The following is a 15050-nucleotide window of genomic DNA, read 5'->3' as shown; positions in this document are numbered from 1 at the left end:
TTTCACACAATGTAAAACCACATTTTGACCACAACTGAATTAACTCTCCCTCTTCTTCCCTACTTTTTTTACCAGCAAAAGTTAACTAATAAATCGAACAAAATCCAACTCAATCCTTTCTAAGCTTAAAACCACGCCACCAAAGACATGATGGTATGGATTACACATTAGAACCATACAAAAACAGTTTAGATGTGCAGAGAATACATCAATAAGCTTGTAATCTTCTTAACATTCCATATGAAGGCTTAACCTTTGGTGGTCCTCTAGCCGAGCATACAGAAAGGCACAAATGCTCACAAAAAATTGTTATCGTTGAATATGAAAATTTCAATATCATTCCAAACCCAACTCATATCCTAAAACTATAGTAAATAAAGCTTTTACAGGAAAATAACAATTAATTATAATAAAAACTCCTCAAATATATTATACCAACTTTTCATATATTACAGAATTTTCGATTATTTTTCCTATGAACACAAGGGAAACAAAGATAACACAAAGACTCCATAAGTAAACATCCAAAACAAGACTACACAAGACTCTTGCGCAGTTTATTCCAAACCAAAACCTCAGGGGACCTAAAACACTAACCAGTACGACACAAGCAAAACAAAGTCACCCTCTATCATCTCATGAGATTAGCATCAGGCTTGAACAGAAGCCATGTGCACAATCAAGACAACCACACGTGAACTGCAAAAGCATAGAAGATTGTGTCAAGGGATGACGCAACGTTGCGTGCAAGTGACGCAAGTAAAATAGAGTACTGAAATTACCTGTAACCCCATTCATTGTCATACCAAGCAATAAGTTTCACGAAATGTTCATTCAAAGCAATCCCAGCCTTGGCATCAAAGATGCATGACCTACATAAAACACACAAATTCAATAACAATTTCATGAGATCACATCCACTGAGTGTTGCCCATAAACCTAATCAGCCAGAACATTAGGAAGGAAAGAACAATAGGACAATCTACCTGCTGTCACCCACAAAGTCTGTTGAGATAACGTCATCTTCGGTGTACCCCATAATCCCCTTGAGTTTGCCCCATGACTCCTCCTTGAAATTAACCAAGAAACGGAATCAAAGATAAGAAAAAAACAGAAGTAAAACCCAACCACTAAACGAGAATTGGCAGTTAAAGAAACTTCATACTAAAGTGTTATTGTTCTGACAAATAAATACAATCAAACAAATCTACTAGGCATCTCAGTTTGATTGTCTAATACATAAAACAATGCAGCTAGTTTGAAGGAATACTATAAACGCTCACTTGATCGCATCTTTGATTTGCTGGTAAGAAACTCCTTTCTCAAGCCTCACAGTGAGATCCACAACTGAAACATCCACTGTCGGAACTCGGAAAGCCATTCCAGTCAACTTGCCATTCAGTGCTGGCAGAACTTTTCCGACTGCATGTTAGAGTAGAAGAAAGCAAACACACATGCAAATTAATCAAAAAGCTCAACACCATAAGAATATGAAATAAATACCCATTGGGAGTGAACAAAACAGAACAAAATACAGTACCACATTGACACTCCGCATCTCAAATGATATTGATATCCAATCAAATACAGGCAACAATTTTCACACATAAGGACAGTGTCATTTACATAATTTGCTGACTACCTTTGCAGCACCAGTGCTACTTGGAATGATATTGAAGGAAGCAACTCTTCCACCCCTCCAATCCTTGCTTGATGGCCCATCAACAGTCTTCTGAGTGGCTGGGTGACGATTTACAAGAGAGAAAATTGAAAAAGATTTCACAAATCATATCCCGAAGCAACAACCTAACCATGTAAGCACTCACCAGTGATGGAGTGAACAGTAGTCATAAGACCCTCAACAATGCCAAACCTATCATGAATAACCTGGAAAAATTGTTGAAATAGAAAATTTTAAGCAAAGCAATGTACCAATTTTAACTAAGCCAACAATTCTAGCCGATTCTAAATTGGTGTCAGTGTAACCTTGGCGAGGGGAGCAAGACAGTTTGTAGTGCAGCTAACATTGGAGACGATGTCAAGATCGGGCTTGTATTCCTTCTCATTAACACCCACAACAAACATAGGGGCATCCTTACTTGGGGTAGAAATGGTCACCTTCTTTGCACAACCCTAATTACACCAAACAGTTTAGCCCATTGACCAGAAACAGTATAACGAATAGCAGGAGTATTTTTACTAAACTCATGCCATTTCCAAAACTCTGAAGTAGTTTTGAACTTACTTTTCAAATCTATCTTGCTTTATTGTTTTGAGAACTCGTGTTTTGATAACATGAAAACACGACTTCAAACTCAGAGTCATGTTTTCGAATTGTGATCTACTGATTTGATCAACTTATTGTAAAAAATTTTGAAATCGTGTTTTCAAAACAAGATTTCAAACCAGAACTCAAAACATGACTTTTCAAAACGATTTGAATTTGGGAAGTAAGTTCAAAATGTCTTCCATTTGGAACATACACTACAAAAAAAAAGGTTTCTACGGCGCGCAATGCACGCCGTAAAAACCCTTCTACGACGTGCAACGCGCGTCATATTATGACCAGTCATGGAAAGTCATTCACTTTCAACGACATGCTTCGTACGCCGTTAAAAACTATTTAACGACAGATTTTATGCGTCGTTGTTACTTTTTTTACGACATGCTAGAGTACGCCGTTAAAAACTATTTAACGACAGATTTTGTACGTCGTCGTTATTTTTTCAACTACTTTTGCACGCCGTTAATTGGTGAGACAAATAACGACGCTGATTGCACGCCGTAAAATATGTAATACGACTTTTTATGCCTGCCGTAGAATATGCAGTTTTTATTTTTTTATTTTTAAATTCAACAGGTTCGATTTGACCAATTTTGTACAATCTAACAAATATTACAAATAAGCATCACAAAATATCAATCAACCACAAAAATATTGTTTGAAACATTAAAAGGAAACTATATCCATAAATTATAAACATTCAACAATTGTCTATACATTCTAAACATTCGAAAACTACATCCTTAAGTTCTAAATTATACAAAAAGTTTAAACCATCCAAAACTATGCATATCTAACTTTCTAAACATATCAACTACTATTAAGAGATTATCTAAAACTACTGACAACAGTTCCTATAGCAGTTGCAGTTGTACCTGTAGCAAATCCACTTGCTCCTATCGCAGGGACGAAGATGCCCAATGTATGTGTTAAGGCACCAAAACTCGCGGCAATAGCTGGAGCAACTAATCATGTTGCATTTCTTGTCTGCATGACAAAGTAAACTTCACATAAGTACAAAAACCAACGACTCATGGAAAAAAATATTTCTTGAGGTATTAAGAAATGATCAAGAAATTTTAAAACATCAACAAAACATTTCCAAATTAATAAGATAATTCAATGGTCCCATAAAAGCAATGTCATAATGAAAAATTAGCAAAAATTCAAGATCTCAATAGTTTGCTACTAAATCTAGGCCATAAGAAGCTCAAGAGAAAAATCAAATTTAAAAAGAGAAAAAGGTGGAATTAATCTACTTCAATGCAACACCTTCTTGGGACTTGCATAATTATGTTAAAGGATCTCTATGTATGAGGTTTAGGTTTGTATAGGTTTTATATTGTAAGTTCCAAAATAAATAGTCCAAGTCAAATTAGAGTCTATATATTATATACACGTTTAAAAAGAAACTTTCAATCCATTATAGAAGAAATTTAGGTAAGTTTTAGTAGCTTTAGGCGCTTTTTGGGACAATGCGATGTAATTCTACCTGAGTACTTAGTAGCAAATACATAAGATAAGGAACTATAAAAATGATCCCTAAGCTAATCTTTTTCTTCTCTAATTTTGCACTAGTTTCTAATTCAATCACAAGCTAGTAGACAAGGAAGAGGCAAAATAAACAAATTTTCATGACTGAAGCAGACGAGGAAGTAATAAACTGATGTAATCCCAATAATTCCATAACTAAATCTTTGGATCATACAGGAAAACAATAAACTAATGTAATAAACTATTTGGGGAAGCAATAAACTGATGTGAAAAAACAATTTTACATAACAGATTTTGTAAAAAAACAATTTTGTTTTCCCTCACAGAAAACAATAACAGAAATTAAAAAAATTGGCTTTGTTCAGCAACTATATGTTCTATTTGAAGCATCAAGTGAAGTGTTATAAAATGCAAAATTCTAGGGCTGAGCAAGGAATCCGTGAAATCCGTAATCCGATCCAGTCCAGTCCAATCCGATAGGTTTGGATTGGTTTTTTGAATCCGTGGTTCGGTTCCGAATTGAAAAATTAAAAATCCGTAGTACACGGATTGGTTCCGGATTGAACCCCACGGTTCCGGATTGGAACCGATCCGGACCGTATATAAATAGTATATATTTTTATTATAAATAGTATCTTCTTTTATTCTATATAAAATCTAAACACAAACCTAAAACCGTATAATATCTTCTTTTATTACTTTTGTTTGTTAGTTTTTAGTTTTAATTTGTAATGGTCTAAATACTTATGGTGAAACCAGTTTTCTTATGGTTGTTTAAATTCTAGCACAGTATGTCGCTATTATAGAAATAGATGTTGCTATTGTGAAACTAACATAGCGCTATGTTTATATTTTTATGAAATTAAAGTGTTATATATATTTTTTTGTTATTTAATTATATGAATCCGTGGTTTTAAACCGATCCAATCTGTATTTAAATGGATTGGTTCGGATTGGTTCCATAATTTAAACGGATTGGATTGGTTCCAATTTTTCAGGAACCGTAGATAACGGATTGGTCCTGGTTTTACCCCAATCCGGTCCAATCCGAACCATGCTCGCCCCTACAAAATTCGATGAATGGAAAAGTCTCACAAAATTTAAAAAATTCCAACAAAAGTTCAGATTCTCAAATAATAACAATGGTTTGATCTCCATAGGGCATTTATGACAAACTCCACTTTCCAACTAGGATGGTTAAAAGAATACATTTTTTATTTTTATTTTTATTTTTTGTTGAGCTCTAATTTTTCTCTTATACGAAGGGATCAAGTATATAAACATCTCAGTTGTTTCCACAAACTAAAGAAAGACAACTTAACATAAATTTTTTTTTTAATAACATATATATACCTAATCCAACATTTCTGGAATTAAACTAAAATCAACACAATGTGAAAATAAGATAACACCAACTGATATTCTTCTTTTATATATTAGAAATCATTGGATGGGTGTGTCATGAAAATTAAGTTTTTTTACTTATTTTATAAAAAAAATAAATAAATAGATGAAGAGGGAAAGAAAACTAAAGCTCACAGAAAACAATAACAAATTTAATAAACTGAAGCACACAGGAAAGTAATAAACTCATGTAATAAACTGATGTAATAAATCGAAGCACATAGGAAAATATGAATTGGAAAATGGGCATGGCCAAGTGATTCCAATAAAAGCATGAAGGGCATGGCCAAGTGATTCCACATGAAGAACTGTTTGGGACCCACTTTGAATGTTAGTGCTGCAAAGGTATCCAGGAATTGTTATTAAGATATCAAACATATCAAAGCCATTGGATTCAGATCACAAATTTTTATAACAAAAGGTTTTTAATGCCTTAGTGAATACCAAAGATAGTCACTTTTGTCAGCTGTAGTATTATCATTCAATGATTGACGCATGAATTGTGGAATTGTAGCCACAGAATTAATCTGTCACATGAAAATAAAAAATTAGCTTATCTTGTTATTGGAATAAAAAGAAATTCATATTTTATAGCCCCATATTCATTAAAAGGGAAATTTGGTTAATTTTTTTTTAAATTACTGAGAACATCAGTTAGCAGTTACAGTATGAAATGGAGTTCATACAAAATTTTTTGGGAACAACTTTCTCATACAAAATTCTTGACAACTAAACGGAACCTAATTGGCAAGAAGGTGAGAAAGGGTACTACTGTAATATAAAAAAACTATGTACTCACCCGTTGGCGTTGGCAACATTTGATGACATTCACTGCCTTCACCATAATGTTTATGGGCACAATAATTCCAGTAGTTCGCAAAAGCAACAACTGCCATAGAATGCAACAGTGTGAGTTTTATATCACAATGAGTCTCATAACTGTCAATATTCTACTTTGTGTGTGTGTCAATATGAACTAAGTATTGTCTTACCAAGAACAATGGGAAAGAGTAGTCCTGTGCCCCATTAACTAATATGGGAAGAGTATGCCGTAAGATCAGAAGAACCATGAACTGCAGACAAGAAATGAGAGAAGCTGTCAAAATGCTAACGTCAAAATCAAGTAGCCAAGGAGACATATTTCCCTGCTTTAGATATTGCTATGAACAGAACATACACAAGCGCTCACACACCCAGAGAGAGAGAGAGGGGGAGATTAATCACAATTGCAGCAACAGAATGACAGCAAAACAGACTTCTTGATTCAAAAGCAGCATACTCATCATAGTCTGGATCAACAAAATTAGGCTCAGTTGTCACCATAGCTATAAAGCAAGGGTTATTCGGGTCCCTTCTGGAGATCTCCCAATTTCCTTTGATAAAAACATTCAAACCACAGACTATATCTAACAAAAACATACAAAAATAAAATATTAAAAACAAAAAAAGAAACTTGAATCACAAAAGTACCTAAAGTTCATTGGAATACTCCCAAGTTGAAACATAGGAGGAGGTACTGTATAGCCTGGTTTGAATGGTTGCAATGAACACACATTTGGCAATAAATAAACTAGCAAAAAATGAACAAAGACTCTGTTAAAAAAAATTTCCAATTTGACAGAGGAAACAATTGTATAAAGAAATAGTTCCCAATGTAAACTCAAAATAGTTTTATAAAAAGAAAAAACACATTCATAAGATTAAAAGTAGAATTGAAACAAAATTAACCCACCTGGTGACATATCTCACACACACTGTCACCTTTCTTGTTACACCATCTTTGTATGCATCTGCGATGAACATACTACAAAAATCAAGCAGAATTGCTCAACAGAGAAATTGAGGGTACTATTGGGTAATGCATTGAATGAAAAGGGAACAAAAAATCTATTTCCCCCAATAGTAACCTTCAACTAGAGCTGTAAAACGAACCAAGCTACTCGCGCTTGACTTATGTTCAACTCATCAAAAGCTTGTTCGAGGTTGACTATTATGTAAACAAGTCAAGCTTGAACAAATTTTTGAACTTGTTAATTTTTGGGTTTGGCTCAGACTCAACTCGATAAACATATGTGCACTATTAAATTGTATAAAAAACCAAATCTATTCAAGCTCAGGTTATGATGGGCTTGATTGAAGCTCATTTGAGAATAAACAAACCAAACTTGAACATATTTTTGAAGCTCGTTATGTTTTCAGATAAAGCTTGAACAACTCAATACTCTACTAGACTCTTCTCGTTTATCGCCATACCTTCAATAACAAATGGGAAAGTGAAATCCATACTCCATTTGAGGATCACATCTATAATCAAATGCTATAGGGTACACAGGTGATGATAGCATGATTTTAAACAATAAATTCACAAAATAATTAAATAGAACCAAAAGGTTCCACTGAGGCTCATCAAGACCAGTTTAATCAAATCAGATCAGACAAAGATTCATGAGGAGTATAACATGATTTTGTACAAATAATTACAAAACACTTTAAAAGGACAAATGATATGTCAATTCACAAAATGACGAGGTCAAAATTTTAAAACAATTAGAAAGTTTCTAATTAGAGACGCAGTCATAACAATTCATATGCAGCTAACCTTCAAGCTGCCACAGCAAGAGCAAGGTGTCTCCATATTTGAATCTTCATCCTCATCCTGGCATATCCTGCATTCTACAATCTTCCTTGGGATTGAACAATCTATTGAATGTATGTCACGTGAAGAGATATCAATTTTGATGTCTTCAGTTCCTAAGGTTGTTGTCTGCTTTGACAAGTTCAAGCTCTCGATTGCAGCTTCCAAAGTCGATTCAGTAAGCAAACGATCAACCAGCAATACAAAGTGATCACCCATCCTCAAATACCAAGCCCACAACAAACTAAATTACTCTGTTGAAAAGAAAGAAAATGAATCCAAAGCCTGCAAGCCCTTGAACAAGTACTTATCAATTAAATTAATTCAATCATAGAGCAAAGGAAGGTACGAACATGATGAATACAAAAGACAACATAACCATAACACCACCACCAAATAAATTCACAAAGGAATGTGAATTTGAGTTGATAAAAACTGTAATTAACTTTGTAATCCTGAGCAAAGTGTCCACAAATGACCTTAACTTGAACTACAGTGGAACCAACTAAAATTATAGAAAATCAAAACAAAATACCAGTTTTTATTTTTTATTTTTTACAAAAGAAGGGAGGAAAACCAGAGCTAAACCTAATAATAAAAACAACAAAAAAGAATGTTCAGAGTTATCACTTAAAAGCCCATCCAAAAAATTCAAAACAAACTGAAGAAAAGGGAAAAAGAAACAAACAGAAACTGTTTGAATTACTTTCCAAACTGGATTGGTCCTCCTCCTCCTTTGGGTAGTTTCATTAATTTTCAAAGCACTTTACAACCATAGCCATAGGCTCCAAACTCCACCTGCTGCCACCATATATAACCAAAGAAACATAATACGTTATACATCCAACCCATAGGCTCCAAACTCCACCTGCTGCCACCATATATAACCAAAGAAACATAATACATTATACATCCAACTTTCTTAAATAGTCTAAGAGACTGTAAAAAAAAGACCAAGAAATTTCACTGATTGAATTCACATTTAAGGACATCTGACTACCAGTGTCACAATCACATGTGGCTATAATTTTCTGATACATCTCATGACTGGAACAAATTTTCAAATACATGGTGTGCAACTTTGAAGGGTGGTAAGATTAAACACAGAAATTATCATAACCTTAATAAACTAACTGTTGTGGCCAAATTTAAGCCTTTCAGACCTACCATATGCAAAGGATTATTGAAAATTATTACTTGCATGTGCTGCATTCTAGCGATAGAAATGAAAATAATAATAAATAAATTTTAAAAAAAAACACACACACACACACAATTGAAAAATAAGACATGGTACATGTTACATCCACAAACTAAACCCTTAAAGTGTAAAAAAAATAAAAATAAAAATAATTACCTTAATGCAAAGAAAACTGGCTTTGGTGGTGACGGATTCAGTGACTTTCTCTTCCTCTTCTTCATAGTCAAGAAGCTCTTCATTTTTGTTTCACCTAATAGACAGTAAAAAAAAAAAATTAAATTTAAGTGTTTCATTACGGTTTCAAATCCAAACAAAGCATGAAGCCTAAAGTTTTGAGAAAAATGTTGTTCACCTTTGAATTTGTAAGAAAATTAGATGGAATTAGATATAAGCTTTGAAGCGTCTGGTTATCCCATTGCTTCTTGCTTCCATGCTTTCTTTGACGATACATATACCTGTGAGATGGGAAAAGATAGCTGAGATATTTGGGAAGAGCTCACCTAGCAAGAAAGGCCCGGCGAGATTTGGGATTCGATCAATTCGCATGAGAAATGGAAGAGATTATAAGAGGAATATGAGAACAAAGAATGGGTTTGAAAAAAGAAACATGGGAACAGAGTCAGCTGGGTATAGTTATTTTGGGGGAAAAAAATTGGCGCCGCAACTTTCATTGTGGCGCTTTTTTTTTAAATTATTTTAATTATACAATTCACGACATACATTGTGCGTCGCAAAAAGGAAATACTTTTAACGGCAGACGATGTGTGCGTCGTAAAAAGTGCAATACTTTTAACGGCGGGCGTTGTGTGTGTCGTGAAAAGCATTCACTTTTCACGGCTGGCGTATGTGCGTCGTGTATAATTAATGTATTAACGGCACGCTATATGCATGTCGTAGAAAGTTTTATTATTTACGGCGTGCATTGCAAGCCGTAAAAAAATCATCGTCATTACCATTCACGGCCTACGCAATAGACCTGCCGTAGTTAGAAAAGTATTTACGACATGCAAAAAAAGCAAGTCGTAAAAGTGAGAAACTAAGGCGTGCATTTATTATATGCCATTGATGTGGTGCCGTAAAAAGTCAGTTTTGTTGTAATGATAAATTTTGTTATAACTCAAGTTTGGTAAAAAACACAAATAAGTTGATCTGATTAACAATCATTGAAGAGCATTTTCATGTATTTTTTTATTACATATACACCAATCAAACTTTTTGTTATAACTCAGGTTTGGTAAAAAAAAACACAAATAAGTTGACCTGATTAACAATCATTTGAAGAGCATGTTCGTGTATTTTTTATTACATATACACCAATCAAACTTTAGTCACAGATCATCGTATACAGCGAACAAAATCAAAAGAATCATACAATCCAACTGATGCATAAAAATCAATAAACAAAAAAGGCAATCAAAATTGAACCTTCAAGTGGGCAGCAGCCTTTTCCTTGTCAGTGAACACTCCAGTGGACTCCACAACAAACTCCGCACCGGTTTCCCTACAGGGAATTTCTTCAGGGTTCCTGAAAATTCATGCAAAATATGCCGAGAATGACCCTGATTTCATTATGATTCAAATGCAGGAAAGTTAAGTGGTGCTAGAAATGGCATAAATACCTGATGCCGAAAACAGTGACCGGTTTCTTCCCGAAAAGAAGGGTCTTTGAATCCTTAACCTTAACATCAGAATGCTTCCAGTGGCCATGAACACTGTCATACTTGAACATGTATGTCTGCACATATCACAATAACAAAATCGCACTTAGCAGTCATACATATATTCTATTACATAAAGCCTACAAATGAATGAAGCTTTGTCACGGATTTTTCATTGTCAAATTACCCTACAATTGCTTCACTTTTTATTTAAATTTCAAATTTTTATAACTTCTTCAACTTTCTTTCTCTTTGTCTACAATAATTTTTTGGGTCAGTAAGCAAAATATGAATTGATTGATTTTCATAGCTCACTCATTAGATATACACATCATCTAGTCTATTCTATTATATAAAATCTACAAACCAATGACAACTTTTTTATTATCAAATTTCCCAGCAACTACGTCCCTTTTTTATTTAAATTGAAATTGTTTTAATTCATCTACTTTTTTTTTTTGGATAAGTTATATTTTGCACCCTTATATTTTACGTCAAACCCCACTTTGTCACAAACCTTTTAATTGTCGCAAATAACCCAAGACTTTGAGTCAAGTTAAAATCACACTTAACACACTGCACTTTTCAAAACAAAGTTATACCTATATGACTACGCCAATAACAACTTGACTCGGAGTTAAGGGGGTTAGAGGGACAATTAAAAGATCAATAAAAAGCAAAAAAATTAAACCATTTTTATAGTAAAGCCATCAAGAGTGTGCTAAAGCCATCAAGAGTGTGCAAAACCTTCTAATATCTATATATCTATACTGTATATAACGCAGACAAGTCATTTGATATGAACACTTTGTCACGCAATTTTGATTCCTAAAAACCCACAACAATGGTATTTTCTCCAAATATTTTTTATCTTACCTAGCCATTACCATAAAGATAAAAAAAGTAGATAGTATGGTAAGAAAAGAAAAAAAAATATTGTGATCTCTCATGTAAGTAAGAAAAGAAATTATTCACTTTGCTTGGTTCCCATTTTTTAAAAACAGTTTTCAAAAAATTCTACACTCTTCTTTTCCGTGTTTTTTTTGTTTTTATTGAATTTTTTTAATATTTTATGCAAATTTTTTACTTTTTAGACACACCTAACATAAATACACCTAAAAGGCAAAAAAAATGTAAAAAAATCTTTTAAAAATTCACTAAATACCAAAAATACAAAAAAAAATACAAGAATTTAGTACATTTTTTGTATTTTTATGTATTTCTTAATTTTTTAAAATATTTTTTCACAATTTTTTTACTTTTTAGACACATCTAAGTAAGGTGCATCTAAAAAAGTAAAAAAAATGTTTAAAATTTTAAAAATATTTACTAAAACAAAAAAATACGAAAATCAAAAAATTTAGTTTTCAAAAAACTTAATCCAGAAAACTCAAACCAAACACAGTGATTTGTATTTTCTCACCAAACATGATAGGTAAGCAAAACAATCATGCTTGGATAGGCAAGAATGCGAAGCATGTGAAAGGGACATGAGTGAGATTTCTTTTTTGCAAAATATATATAAAAAAAATCAACTTAGGGTTCATTTGGGATGCAGGTTGCCTTTTTGACTATTTTAACCTGGAGTTAAAAAGCCTCATTTGGAATAGGCTTTTTGACTTTTTTGACTTTTGTGAGCGAAAAAATAAAATAATTATGGGTTGAATGTAATATTTTATCCTATTTGGCTAAAATAGTCTATTTTGTCTTATATGGCTATTTTAGCCCAAATGGGCATGCCAAGCGGGGTTTTACTAACTTATTTAGGCCACATCATCTCTATTTCTTTACACATCAACTTATTTAGGTTACATCACCCCTCTACTTCTCTTCTCTGTATATCATTTTGTAACAAATATAAAAGCCATAAAAAAAAAATTTAAAAACAAAACCACACCCATCACTAAGAGTCAAGAGTCTCTCCTTGCGGCCCCGTCCTTGCGTCCGTCCTTGTAGGCCTTCGGGCCTACTTTTAGGCCTAATTTTGATAATTCGAACCGTTCATATTTTATGATTTATTCAGTATATCATACCTGTAAAAAATCAAGTTGATCGGATGTCAGAAAGCATGTGTTCGGAAAACTGTTTATTAAATTATTTAAAAAATAGTTTTTAGTTCAATTTTTCGAACACATACTTTCTGATATCCGATCAACTTGATTTTTTACAGGTATGATATACTGAATAAATCATAAAATATGAACGGTTCGGATTATCAAAATTGGGTCTAAAAGTAGACCCGAAGGCCTGCAAGGACGGGCGCAAGGACGAAGGCCGCAAGGAGAGGATCCTGATTCCATCACTAATGCTATGTTTGATTGAAAGATTTGACATTGGATTCAAAAAGGAAAAAGATGCATGAAATTACGTAAAAAAATAAGTATATTTTATTCATATTTCACTCTTTTTTTTATTTATTATTATTTCCAAATCCATGCTAAAATCTTCTAACCAAACACATCATAAACTTTCCTTTCTCCTCATTTCTCATCCAACTTACAAGCCAAACATGAGAAAAGAATTCCATTTCTCATAATTTCTTATTATTTCTCACCAAATCACCCCATTCAAACAGAGTAAAAGCATATGTATAAGCATGCATATACAAACACACATACCATGTAATCAGTGGTGATGAAGGGATCATTAACAGCAACCAGTTCAACATCGTTTCTCTGCAGAGCAACTCTGGCTACCAGACGACCAATTCTTCCGAACCCTAAATATATTTCAACATAGATCAATTAATTCAACAACTTTCCACTCCAAAACAAAAAAAAAATAACTTAAAGCAAGAGAGAAATACTACCATTGATACCGATCTTGATCTTCTTATCAGAACCTACAGGACAACTCACCAACTAAAATTAGACATTGATATACAATATCAAATTTTACGAGACAATTACAGAGAAAAGTGATTACCCATTAGTTTAGAGAGACAGAGGAACAAAGGGTTTGTTTTTTTCAGATAGGGAAAATGAGTTGGGAAGCAGAAAGTGGGGGCTTTTCCCAAAATAAGTCAAAATACCAAGTTATTTTTCAAATTAGGCATAGTTCGGATGGAATTTTAAAAATTTATAAAACCGTAAAAACGTGGTTAAATCATATTTTTAATTAAGAGAACGTGGGAACAAATTACGCTTTTAAGTAAATTTATGATTTTAAGTAAAAAAAAATTCAAAACGTGGTTAGGATTAAAATGTTAAAATTTTACTAACAAAATTAAAGTTGTGTTTGGTAGAGTTTTGTAAATATGATTTGAGAGTATGAGTTGCATTTTGAGTTTGTGAGTTGTGTAATTATGATTTGAGTGTAGAAAATTTGTTTGGTTATGATTTTTTAATAGAGTGTTGAATTGAGTTTTGAATTGAATGCGGAATTGAATTTTGAAAGTTTGATTTGACATGTAAAGTAAGAAAATTTATTTGATTATAAGTTTTGGAAAGAGTTTTCAAAACTTAATTCAAATTATATAACTCATAACAAAACACACTACTTTCACACCATTAAAAATTCTGATCAACACTAATAACCAAACGCTTTTTAAAATTCAATTAAAAAAAATTATTATTAACAGAAAATAACATTAATCAACTTTTTAATTGAAAATACTACAAAGGAAATAATTTTTTTCCAAAATAAATATTCAAAAAATTTAAATCATAAATATTTAAATAATTTAAATAATCTAAAAAATTTAATAAGTAAAAAATTAAAATAAATATTCAAAAAATTTAAATCGTAAAAATTTAAATAATTTAAAATGTTAATGTTTTAAATTTAAAAACAACTCTACACTTGAATCGTAACTAAACACATAAAACAAAACTCAATTAAGAAATTATTTTTAAAACTCATAACCAAACACATAACTCAATACTCTATACTACTTTCACAACTCTACACTCAAATCGTAACTAAATACATAACAAAAAAAATTAAAGTATTTAAAAATATTTTTATAAAATAGAGTTTGAATTTATTTTTATAAAATATTTTAAAATTTAAAAAATTAAAATCGTAATATTTTGAAATTAAAATATTTAAAAAATTTCAAAAAATAAAAAAAAACTAAAAAAATTGTTTAAATATTAAAATTTAAAATCTTAAAAAAATTAAAATATTGATTTGAATTGAGTTTTAAAAAAAAAATTGAATTATGTGTTTAGTTATGAGTTTTGAAAAGTAAGAGCATCTCCAACAGTTCACCTAATTTTTTACCAAATCTGAGTACAAAAATGACTATTTTCTCAATTTGATACAGAATGCTCCAATGGTTGATTTTCATCGAATCTACTCCAGGGACAATCGGTTGGTCGACCAACTGATCGACCGGTAAGGCAAAAAAAAAATTTTTTTTTTTTTAAATTG

At 32.2% G+C, this 15050-nt stretch overlaps 1 pseudogene across 1 annotated transcript; it reads right to left on the bottom strand.

The window, feature by feature from the left end:
• Positions 1 to 381: 381 nt before the first annotated feature.
• Positions 382 to 13674, bottom strand: LOC114309503 (glyceraldehyde-3-phosphate dehydrogenase, cytosolic-like; annotated as a pseudogene). The gene is made up of 12 exons (XR_014330848.1): positions 13602 to 13674; positions 13486 to 13518; positions 13295 to 13395; positions 10638 to 10753; positions 10444 to 10543; positions 1987 to 2133; positions 1827 to 1887; positions 1627 to 1740; positions 1271 to 1422; positions 987 to 1069; positions 783 to 872; positions 382 to 699 (listed from the first exon to the last, which is right to left on the bottom strand). The product of XR_014330848.1 is annotated as a glyceraldehyde-3-phosphate dehydrogenase, cytosolic-like (transcript).
• Between the last annotated feature and the right edge of the window lie 1376 nt (positions 13675 to 15050).

This window comes from Camellia sinensis, chromosome 5 (genome assembly GCF_055761805.1).
Source record: "Camellia sinensis isolate YWXY chromosome 5, ASM5576180v1, whole genome shotgun sequence".
Classification (NCBI taxonomy): Eukaryota; Viridiplantae; Streptophyta; class Magnoliopsida; order Ericales; family Theaceae; genus Camellia; species Camellia sinensis.
The sequence above is the reverse complement of the archived record's forward strand: the minus strand, read 5'-3'. Positions and strand labels throughout refer to the sequence as shown.